A 12,027-nucleotide genomic window follows, 5' to 3' on the forward strand; every position below is an offset into this window, starting at 1 on the left:
AAAAATATTCTTTAAAACATCAACGCCTCATAGAGGTCTTGAAAAATATTCTTTAACAAATCCACGCCTCTTATAGGCTTTGAAAAAATATTCTTTAAAACATCCAAGCCCCACGCCTAAGCCTCGGAAGGTCTTTGAAAAAATTTATTTAAAAAATCCACGCCTAAGCCTCGGAAGGTCTTTGAAAAAATTTATTTAAAAAATCCACGCCTAAGCCTCGGAAGGTCTTTGAAAAAATTTATTTAAAAAATCCACGCCTATCATTTGTGTGTCGGAAAATAAATTTGAAAAAATCGCCTAAGCCTCGGAAGGTCTTTGAAAAAATTTATTTAAAAAATCCACGCCTAATGTTTCAAGGAATTCTTTGAAAAAATCCATTTTTTGAAAAAATTTATTTAAAAAATCCACGCCTGACACACTTTGAAAAAATTTATTTAAAAAAAAAGCCTCGGAAGGTCTTTGAAAAAATTTATTTAAAAAATCCACGCCTGAAAAAATTTATTTAAGCCTCGGAAGGTGTTTGAAAAAATTTATTTAAAAAATCCACGCCTAAGCCTCGGAAGGTCTTTGAAAAAATTTATTTAAAAAATCCACGCCTAAGCCTCGGAAGGTCTTTGAAAAAATTTATTTAAAAAATCCACGCCTAAGCCTCGGAAGGTCTTTGAAAAAATTTATTTAAAAAATCCACGCCTAAGCCTCGGAAGGTCTTTGAAAAAATTTATTTAAAAAATCCACGCCTAAGCCTCGGAAGGTCTTTGAAAAAATTTATTTAAAAAATCCACGCCTAAGCCTCGGAAGGTCTTTGAAAAAATTTATTTAAAAAATCCACGCCTAAGCCTCGGAAGGTCTTTGAAAAAATTTATTTAAAAAATCCACGCCTAAGCCTCGAAAGGTCTTTGAAAAAATTTATTTAAAAAATAGCCTCGGAAGGTCTTTTAAAAAATTTATTTAAAAAATCCACGCCTAAGCCTCGGAAGGTCTTTGAAAAAATTTATTTAAAAAATCCACGCCTAAGCCTCGGAAGGTCTTTGAAAAAATTTATTTAAAAAATCCACGCCTAAGCCTCGGAAGGTCTTTGAAAAAATTTATTTAAAAAATCCACGCCTAAGCCTCGGAAGGTCTTTGAAAAAATTTATTTAAAAAATCCACGCCTAAGCCTCGGAAGGTCATTGAAAAAATTTATTTAAAAAATCCACGCCTAAGCCTCGGAAGGTCTTTGAAAAAATTTATTTAAAAAATCCACGCCTAAGCCTCGGAAGGTCTTTGAAAAAATTTATTTAAAAAATCCACGCCTAAAAAAGGTCTTTGAAAAAATTTATTTAAAAAATCCACGCCTAAGCCTCGGAAGGTCTTTGAAAAAATTTATTTAAAAAATCCACGCCTAAGCCTCGGAAGGTCTTTGAAAAAATTTATTTAAAAAATCCAGGCCTTAAAAAATATGGCCTTGAAAAAATTTATTTAAAAAATCCACGCCTAAGCCTAGGAAGGTCTTTGAAAAAATTTATTTAAAAAATCCACGCCTAAGCCTCGGAAGGTCTTTGAAAAAATTTATTTAAAAAATCCACGCCTAAGCCTCGGAAGGTCTTTGAAAAAATTTATTTAAAAAATCCACGCCTAAGCCTCGGAAGGTCTTTGAAAAAATTTATTTAAAAAATCCACGCCTAAGCCTCGGAAGGTCTTTGAAAAAATTTATTTAAAAAATCCACGCCTAAGCCTCGGAAGGTCTTTGAAAAAATTTATTTAAAAAATCCACGCCTAAGCCTCGGAAGGTCTTTGAAAAAATTTATTTAAAAAATCCACGCCTAAGCCTCGGAAGGTCTTTGAAAAAATTTATTTAAAAAATCCACGCCTAAGCCTCGGAAGGTCTTTGAAAAAATTTATTTAAAAAATCCACGCCTAAGCCTCGGAAGGTCTTTGAAAAAATTTATTTAAAAAAAACACGCCTAAGCCTCGGAAGGTCTTTGAAAAAATTTGAAAAAATTTAAAAAATCCACGCCTAAGCCTCGGAAGGTCTTTGAAAAAATTTATTTAAAAAATCCACGCCTAAGCCTCGGAAGGTCTTTGAAAAAATTTATTTAAAAAATCCACGCCTAAGCCTCGGAAGGTCTTTGAAAAAATTTATTTAAAAAATCCACGCCTAAGCCTCGGAAGGTCTAAAAAATTGAAAAAAATTTTATAAAATCTTTGACTACCTCGAAGCTGTAGTTCTCAAGTTCCACAGTTGGGCCGAATCTACTGGAAGTCTTGCGCGTTGATACCATCAGCAGCTTGGTCTTCTCGCCGTTTACTGCCAGATCCACTTTGGCAGACTCCTTCTCAATTTGTTCAAAGGTGGCTGTTACCGCTCTCAATGTCGATGTCATCGGCGTAGGCGAGTAACATGTGTTTATTGGTGTACAAAGTGCCATTTCTGCTCACCTTTGCCTCTCGTATGACCTTTTCCAGGAGGATGTTAAAAAGGTCACACGACAAACTGCCATCTTGTCTGAATCCTCGTTCGGTATTAAAGGGCTCCGAGAGGTCCTTTCCGCTGCTGATCTTGTGCCAGTTAATGTTATCCTGCATAGCCGAATTAATTTTGCAGGAATGCCAAACGGCTTTAAACATCTCTGAACGGATAGGGCTGTCGAATGCGGCTTTATAGTCGACGAATAGATGGAATGTGTCGATGTGTTTTTCGTGGGTTTTTCCAGGATTTGGCGCAGAGTGGAAATCTGGTCATTGGTGGACTTGCCAGGTCTGAAGCCGCATTGGTATGGTCCAATAATGTCATTGACCATTGGGTTCAGTCCGTTCACACAGTAGGGTGGATAGCACTTTATATGCGATGGGAAGGAGACTTATTCCTCTATAGTTGGCACATATCGTCTTGTCTCCTTTTTTGTACACGGGACACAGAATGCTGAGGTTCCAATCATTGGGCATGCAGTCATCTAGCCAAATTGTACTAATCACCTGGTGCATGCTCCTTACCAGCATCTGACCACCAGTCTTGAATATTTCGGCTTGTAACCCATCAGCACCTGCTGCTTTATTATTCTTCAGCCGATTGATTGTTATTCTAACCTCATCTTGGCTATGTGGTATACACTCTATGTCGTCATCTATTATTGGTTCTGGGGTATCCTATTCACCGCTACTATTTGATACCAGAAGTTTTTCAAAATGCTCCTTTCAGATCCTCAGCGCGCTGTCTGTATCTGTCACCAGGTTTCTTTCTTCATCTCTACAGGAGGATGTGCTTGCACCAAAGCCTTCAGTTTGGTGTTTTAGCCGTTGGTAGAATTTTTGGACTTCATTCTGACTCCGGTACATCTCGATTTGCTCACGCGCACATTATTCTTGTTCTTTCTTATTTTTTCTGAAAATACTCCTTCTCCTCCTCTCCTTTTTTCCCGACAGTTCTCCATCGCATTACGTGTTGCTACTGTCCGCCGGGTTGCCCTATACGCTGCGTTTTTCATATCAGTAGCATTACGACACCATGATCGTACCAAGGATTTCTTGATGGTGGTTTTTGCTTTTGCTGCAGTTTGTAGGAAGTGGGCAATTCTTTGCCATTGTGCTTCTATTCTATTATCGGGACAAGAAGTGCTTTCGTCAAGCAGGTGGGTAAGTTGAGCGGAATAGGCCTCTGCTACCTGTTGTGTTTGCAGCTTTTCGACGTCGAGTTTCCGTGTTGTATTAGATCGCACCTTTGCTGCAACATTAAGACGGGTGCGTACCTTGGCTGCCACAAGGTAATGGTCCGAATCGATATTCGCCCCCGCATTGATCGGACGTCTAAAACACTGGATGAATGCCTTCCGTCTATCATAACATGGTCAATTTGATTTCTCATTGCTTGATCAGGAGAAATCCAGGTGGCCTTGTGTATATCGAGATGCTTGAATCTGGGGCGGCTAACTATGTACCATGTTTTTTGCTGCCGCGAAGTTACACAACCTCAAGTCGTTGTAGGATGTTCCTTCGTGGAGGACCAAAAATAGTTTCCTTTCCGGTTTTTGCATTAAAGGACAGCGGTCATATGCAGTTTCTAGGCGCTCGTAAAAATGTCTTAGGTCTGTTCATCTTTGTCTTGGCGTCGTAACATGGGCGCATATAAGACTGATGTAGAAGAACTTCGCTTTTATGCGGATTATATCAATTCGCTCATCTACTGGAGTGAATCGGGAGACGAGGTATTTTATTCTCCTATCTTTTTTCTATAGAAAAAAAATCCTCAGGTCCGACTGAGGAGTCTTTTTTCTATTGATAAAAGAGTCCTCAGAGATTCACACCTCGTCTCCACAAAGAGTCCTCAGGTCCGACTGAGGACTCTTTTCTTTTCGTTGCATTTTCATAGTAAGAGGGGTTTTCGAGTGTGGGCAACTAACCCGACGCCTCAACCCATTTTTATACCCTTCACCACACTGTGGTACAGGGTATTATGTCTTTGTGCATATGTTTGTAACAGGCAAAAGGAAACGAGATAGACACATGGTTCCTTTTGAGAATATGCATAGAATCACTTTCTAAGTCGATTTATGCATGTCCGTCCGTCCGTCTGTCCATGTATTTTTGTGAGCAAAGTACAGGTCGCAATTATGATCCGAATTGGATGAAATTTGGCACAGCTCATTTGTTTGGCCCAAGGACGAACCCTATTGAAATTGGGAAAAATCGGTTCAGATTAAGATATAGCTCCCATATATATATTTAACCGATTTAATATAAACGGTCCCTATATATCTTTCGATTTGCACGAAATTTGGTACAGCCTAATCATTTAGGTCTAGAATGATGTCTGCCAAGTTTCGTGAAATCGGTCAAGATTTAGATATAGCTCCCATATATAGTTTCGTCCGATTTCATGTAAATGGTGCCCCAAAGTCCCTATATATCTTTCGATTTGCACGAAATTTGGCATAACGTATTGAATTAAGCCTAGAGTGATGTCTGCCAACTTTCGAGAATATCGGTCCAGATTTAGATATAGCTCCCATATATAGTTTCGCCCGATTTCATGTAAGTGGTGCACCAAAGTCCCTATATATCCTTCGATTTGCACGAAATTTAGCATAACGTACTGAATTGAGCGTAGAGTGATGTCTGCCAAGTTTCGAGAAAATCGGTCCAGATTTAGATATAGCTCCCATATATAGTTTCGTTCGATTTTATGTAAATGGTGACCCAAAATCCCTATATATCTTTCGATTTGCACGAAATTCGGCATAACGTACTGACTTGAGCCTAGAATGATGTCTGCCAAGTTTCAAGAAAATCGGTCCAGATTTAGATATAGCTCCCATATATAGTTTCGCCCGATTTCATGTAAATGGTGCACCAAAGTCCCTATATATATCCTTCGATTTGCACGAAATTTGGCATAACGTACTGAATTGAGCCTAGAGTGATGTCTGCCAAGTTTCGAGAAAATCGGTCCTAATTTAGATATAGCTCCCATATATAGTTTCGTTCGATTTTATGTAAATGGTGCACCAAAATCCCTATATATCTTTCGATTTGCACGAAATTCGGCATAACGTACTGACTTGAGCCTAGAATGATGTCTGCCAAGTTTCAAGAAAATCGGTCCAGATTTAGATATAGCTCCCATATATAGTTTCGTCCGATTTTATGTAATATAATCGGTCCAGATTTAGATATAGCTCCCATATATAGTTTCGCCCGATTTCATGTAAGTGGTGCACCAAAGTCCCTATATATCCTTCGATTTGCACGAAATTTAGCATAACGTACTGAATTGAACGTAGAGTGATGTCTGCCAAGTTTCGAGAAAATCGGTCCAGATTTAGATATAGCTCCCATATATAGTTTCGTTCGATTTTATGTAAATGGTGACCCAAAATCCCTATATATCTTTCGATTTGCACGAAATTCGGCATAACGTACTGACTTGAGCCTAGAATGATGTCTGCCAAGTTTCAAGAAAATCGGTCCAGATTTAGATATAGCTCCCATATATAGTTTCGCCCGATTTCATGTAAATGGTGCACCAAAGTCCCTATATATATCCTTCGATTTGCACGAAATTTGGCATAACGTACTGAATTGAGCCTAGAGTGATGTCTGCCAAGTTTCGAGAAAATCGGTCCTAATTTAGATATAGCTCCCATATATAGTTTCGTTCGATTTTATGTAAATGGTGCACCAAAATCCCTATATATCTTTCGATTTGCACGAAATTCGGCATAACGTACTGACTTGAGCCTAGAATGATGTCTGCCAAGTTTCAAGAAAATCGGTCCAGATTTAGATATAGCTCCCATATATAGTTTCGTCCGATTTTATGTAATATAATCGGTCCAGATTTAGATATAGCTCCCATATATAGTTTCGCCCGATTTCATGTAAGTGGTGCACCAAAGTCCCTATATATCCTTCGATTTGCACGAAATTTAGCATAACGTACTGAATTGAGCGTAGAGTGATGTCTGCCAAGTTTCGAGAAAATCGGTCCAGATTTAGATATAGCTCCCATATATAGTTTCGTTCGATTTTATGTAAATGGTGACCCAAAATCCCTATATATCTTTCGATTTGCACGAAATTCGGCATAACGTACTGACTTGAGCCTAGAATGATGTCTGCCAAGTTTCAAGAAAATCGGTCCAGATTTAGATATAGCTCCCATATATAGTTTCGTCCGATTTTATGTAAATGGTGCACCAAAGTCCCTATATATCCTTCGAGTTGCACTAAATTTGGCACAACGTACTGAATTGAGCCTAGAGTGATGTCTGTCTTGTTTCGTGAAAATCGGTCCTGATTTAGATAAAGCTCCCATATATAGTTTCGTCCGATTTCATGTAAATGGTCCACCAACGTCCCTATATATCCTTCGTTTTGCACGAAATTTGGCATAACGTACTGAATTGAGCCTACAGTGATGTCTGCCTTGTTTCGTGAAAATCGGCCTAGATTTAGATAATAGATTGATTTTAAGTAATTGACGCACCAAGGAACCAATAGGAACAAAACGTTCTGAAATTAGTATAACCTAACCTGTGACAAGTTTGTTTGAAATCGCTTAATATTTTGATAAAGCTTCCATATATATTAATAGTCCTGTTTAATATACCCATAGTGGTGAAGGGTATCATATAGTCGGCCCCGTCCGACTTTACTACTTTCCTTACTGGTTTTATATTTCTTATGGGTGAACTCGCGGCATATTAGCTCACTATTTCAATGGATGGTGAAATAGCTACCCCAGTTGACACCGCGGAGAGGTCAGTGTCCACAATTGAGATGAAAGAGAGACCAAGATAAGCCTAAAAATATTTACCTTGGCAAAATTAACAATTTCAAACTACTATTATTATTTTTTGTATTTTTAATTATTTATAAATTTTATTTGAATAAATTTATAAGTTGTTGTTGTTTTTGAATGTTTTTCTTTCATAATTTTGTTTTTTTTTTTCATTAAAATACTATAAAATATTGAATATTTATTTGTTTATTCATTTTAGTTGTTGTTACACATTTTTATTTTTCCATTTAAAAAAAAACTTCTGTAGATGATTATTATTCATTATTTTTATCGGTTCTAATTGGCACATTGGCCAATTCATCTGTTGTTGTATGTAGATAGGTAGATATACTGTTGTAATATATGTTTTGTTATTTTTTTATTTAGTTTAAAATTAAATGAAATTTTGTTGGTCGGGGATATGTTTTTGGTAAAAACAAAAATAATTAATACAAAATTAAATGAAACAAACATAAAGGTAAAATAAAATAGTAATGAAATGTATCTAAAAATAAATAAATTTAAATAAAAATTAATATGAAAATGTATGTTTAAAATATGCAATAAAATTGTTTATTTTAATTTATTTAAATTTTTTTTTTAATTTTTAAAATAAGAAATTAAAAAATAATAAAAAAATAATAATAATAAAATAAAAATAATAATTTAAAACATACAACAACAATGAATGTAAAATGTCATTAAGCAAGGTCATGTCTATGAGCGAGGATTGAAATGTTGTGGGTGATTAAATTCGGAAAAGTATGTAGGGATAAAATTTGGAAAAAATAACACATGATTAAAAATTATTATTTTAATTTATTTTAATTTTTATATGCATAAATTAAAAATTTAACTAAAATTCGTTTAATTAAATTTAAAAATAAAAAGTTGTATAATGATTTCTTTAAATATAATTAATTTTATCCAATGCCTTTTTTAAATTATTTTTTACACATGAATTCCCCAATTTAATGACAAATCACACATAGTTTAAAATTTACATATATATTTTACTTAAAAAAAAAAAAAATAAATTAAAACTAAATAATGGACGTATATTTTTGTAAATGAACAAACAAAATTTTAGTTCTAATTGAATAAAAATGTAAACAAAACAAAAATATTAAATAAAAATAAACAAATAATGTTTAAGCAAATTGTGCGCTTACTTAAAACCAATACTTAATAAATAAAACTAAATGGAACATGTGGTATATATTGTTTTTTAAGAAATTAAAATAGTATTATATCGTTTTTTTAATATTGCACATGGTGTTATAAGGAAAAAGAAAAAATATAAAAAAAAAAAATTAAAAAAAAAATTGCTTATGGAAATAGCAGCCAATTGGTTTCTGGAATTAAATGGATATTCTTTATGTTTGCTTCAATTTTTTTTAATTTGGAATCTTAAATAATTTGACTGTTAACAAAAAATACAAATATTGTTTTTAAATTTGTGTGTCTTAATTTGTTTATTTAATTATTTCATTTTTCTTAAAAATTATTTATTTATGTATTTGTTTGTTAGTTTTTTTCTAATTTTCTATTTCGCAAATAATTTGGCAACATTGTTTCGAAATTCATTTTTATGTTTGTAATTGTTGTATTTTGTGTAATTTATAGCGCATCATAATATTGTTTTTGTTTTCGATTTTAATTATATTTTCTTCTTCTTCTAATTTGTTTTTTTAGACTAATTATAATTGATTTCACTACTTTATGCTAAAAAAATTGTTTTTTTTTTATTTGTTGTTAATAAGTAATATCTCGTATCATTTAGAGTAAAATTAAGAACGCAAAATATATATAAGAATTTATTAAAATGGAAAAAAATTCTCTGATTAAATTTTAGACATTCTTTTTAATTGAAATTTTGTTTTTTTATTTAAAAAAATCCATTATTGGATTTCTATGAAAACGCTGGATTTTAACATAACATCCACATAATTTTCATTTGGTAGCAATCAAAATTTAAATCGAATTAAATTGCAATTTATTCTATTAAAATTATGTAAGCTATTGAAAATGTATTTTTTTTATTCAGAGAATATTTTTTTCCTCTCTCTATTTTCAAATCAAATATTTGCTAATTATGAATTTTATTTCATAGCAGCATAATTTTCTCTTTATTTGGTATTGCAAAACTATACTTTGTAAATAAATTAATATCAAAATGTTGACAAATTTTTCTTGTTTTTGTGGATTTAAAAAATTTGTTCTTGATATAATTTAAAGTGGTCGCGTAATACTGGCTATATTAAAAATAATAGAAATTTTTGACTACCACGCATAGATTAGATGTAAAAAATTTCGATTTTACATTTGGCTTCAATTTAACATTTCCATTTTTAGAAGAAATCCTCCTTAAAAAACGTTTTCAATATAGGCCTCAGGTTAGATATTTTGACCTTAATAAAAAAAGTTTCAATACATGTAGGTGTAGAAACTTTTATTGTAATTTAAATAAACGAGCTTGCTGTATCTTTCTGGATCTTCACAGAAACATGTGGATCCAATTAAAACATTCCCACCTCAGGATAGGTATTTTGACTTTCTTAAAAAACGTTTCAATACATGTAGGTCTCTAAACTTTTATTGTAATTGAAATAACCGAGGTTGCCGGATTTTATGGATCTTCATAGAATCATTTGGAGCTACACAAAACATTCCCACCTCAGTTTAGACATTTTGAAGGATCTAGTCGCATTTTCCAACCAGAGTGACTGCATTTATTAAAGAATACACTTTTAAGGGATTTTAAAATCGTTGTTGTTTTGAAGAAGTTTTCAGTTTGGATTTATTAAAAAAATACATTTTCTAGGGTCTACAATAAATTTGGATTTTTTGAAGTTTTTGTTAAAACGAACATTTTTTATGAATATCAAATAATATTTCTTCATAGAAATATGTGGGGCTACGCAAAACATTTTGAAGGGCCTAGACGCATTTTCCAACTAAAGTGACGGCATTTATTAAAGTATACATTTCCAAGGCATTTTAAATTCGTTGTTGTTTTGAAAATGTTTTCAGTTTGGATTTAAAAACATATACTTTCCAGAATCTACAATAATTTTGGTTTTTTGGTGTATTGACAATTTTTTTAAATTTTTTTCATCTTATTGAAATATTGTTTAAGATTAGATTACCAGGATTTGTAAGATTTTTGTTCAAGGACTATCATTAGACTAAATTTGATGATAATGAATAGTTTTTCAGCTCTAGCAGCAAGGCTATGGATTTTTTTAAAAATAATTTTTCTAGGCCTTCCAACAGCCACAGCATCTTGTTAAATGTCAAATTGTATGGAATGCTATAAAAACCCTCTTCTATAGATTTTCACTTATTAAAGAATACATTTTCAAGGTATTTTAAACTCTTTGTTGTTTTAAAGATGTTTTCGGTTTGGATTTATTAAAAAATATATTAACCAGGGTTTATAATAAGTTTGGATTTTTGAAGTTTTTTGGGGTATTGAAAATTTTTTTTGGATTTTTTTTCATCTTATCGAAATATAGTGTAAGACCCTATAGAAGATTAGATAGCCAGGATGTGTAGGATTTTTGCTCAAGGACTATCACTAGCCTGAATTTTTTAATGAATAGTTTTTCAGTTCTAGCAGCAGAGCTATGGATTTTTTAAAGAATCATTTTTCTAGGCCTTCCAATAGGCAGCACCTTGTTAAATGTCAACTTGTATGAAATGCTCTAAAAAACCTCTTCTATAGATTTTCAAGAAAATAGTCTTGTAGTACGGCAGTTATGTAACAAATTATGTGTTTACTGTTTGTTAATGTTAACATATTAAGGGCCGCTAACGAGTTTTCTCGTGTTTCACGTTCCGTCTGTTACGAATGGACAAGCTACGAAAAACTGTAGAAATGCACAAACGCAAAATAAAAACGTCTTAGTCTCAAAAAGAATTCGACACGTTGCATTCCATTTTGGTGATTCGAATAGCCTTCCTCTTCAAGTTCCTCGCCCTTTTAGAAATGACAATTATAATTATTAAAAAAAGTTATTATAATTATTTAAAAACATACTTTTTTCAATAATACATAGCATGCATTTTATTATACAATTTCTGAAAGTTTCACAAAAATTGCTTTGTCCAAAAACGTGCGGTCCCCGGCGTATGCCTTACAGATTTCTTTGCGGTCCTTAATGTGTTAAAGCTTTGCTGACCATATCTTAAAGTTGATCGTTATGTTCTGCAGAGCCTTAGCATTCTTATTATAAAATTGAACTTGCTTACTGCACAGTAACTTTAAAATAACAGGGGTATTGCAATTTATAAACAAAATGTAGGTGGCCGAGAAAAACCCGATTGAGAATACAATATAATAGAATGCGGTCGAGAAAACTATTTAAAAAATCTAAGTCCCTATGTTGTAGAGAAGAATATTAAAAAAAAAACATTTACGCCTATAAGATGAGAAAATAATATGAGTGATTAAAATTCATTCCTATAGGCTAATAAGCGGCGGCCACTTTTGATACGAATATGTCCTAAACATTTCAAAATACCGAAAAAAATGTGTGGTACCAATTTATAGCAGCTATACCTTTAGTAGGATCAATATAGGTAATCTGCCCTATTCTGAATAATCGCTAGGGAGAAATCTCGCTTGTGAAAAATTTGGTTTTTCCATAATTTTTTAGTGCTTACGTATTCAGATGTTATTTAGTAACCCATTACCACACTGATCACTTTATAATGTTCCATGAGGTTCCAGTTATGATCAAGGATAACGCCTATAATTTTCAGTGATG

Source organism: Musca vetustissima, unplaced genomic scaffold (assembly GCF_032173495.1).
Source record: "Musca vetustissima isolate MV318-11 ecotype Yass unplaced genomic scaffold, APGP_CSIRO_Mvet_v1 utg21051, whole genome shotgun sequence".
NCBI lineage: Eukaryota > Metazoa > Arthropoda > Insecta > Diptera > Muscidae > Musca > Musca vetustissima.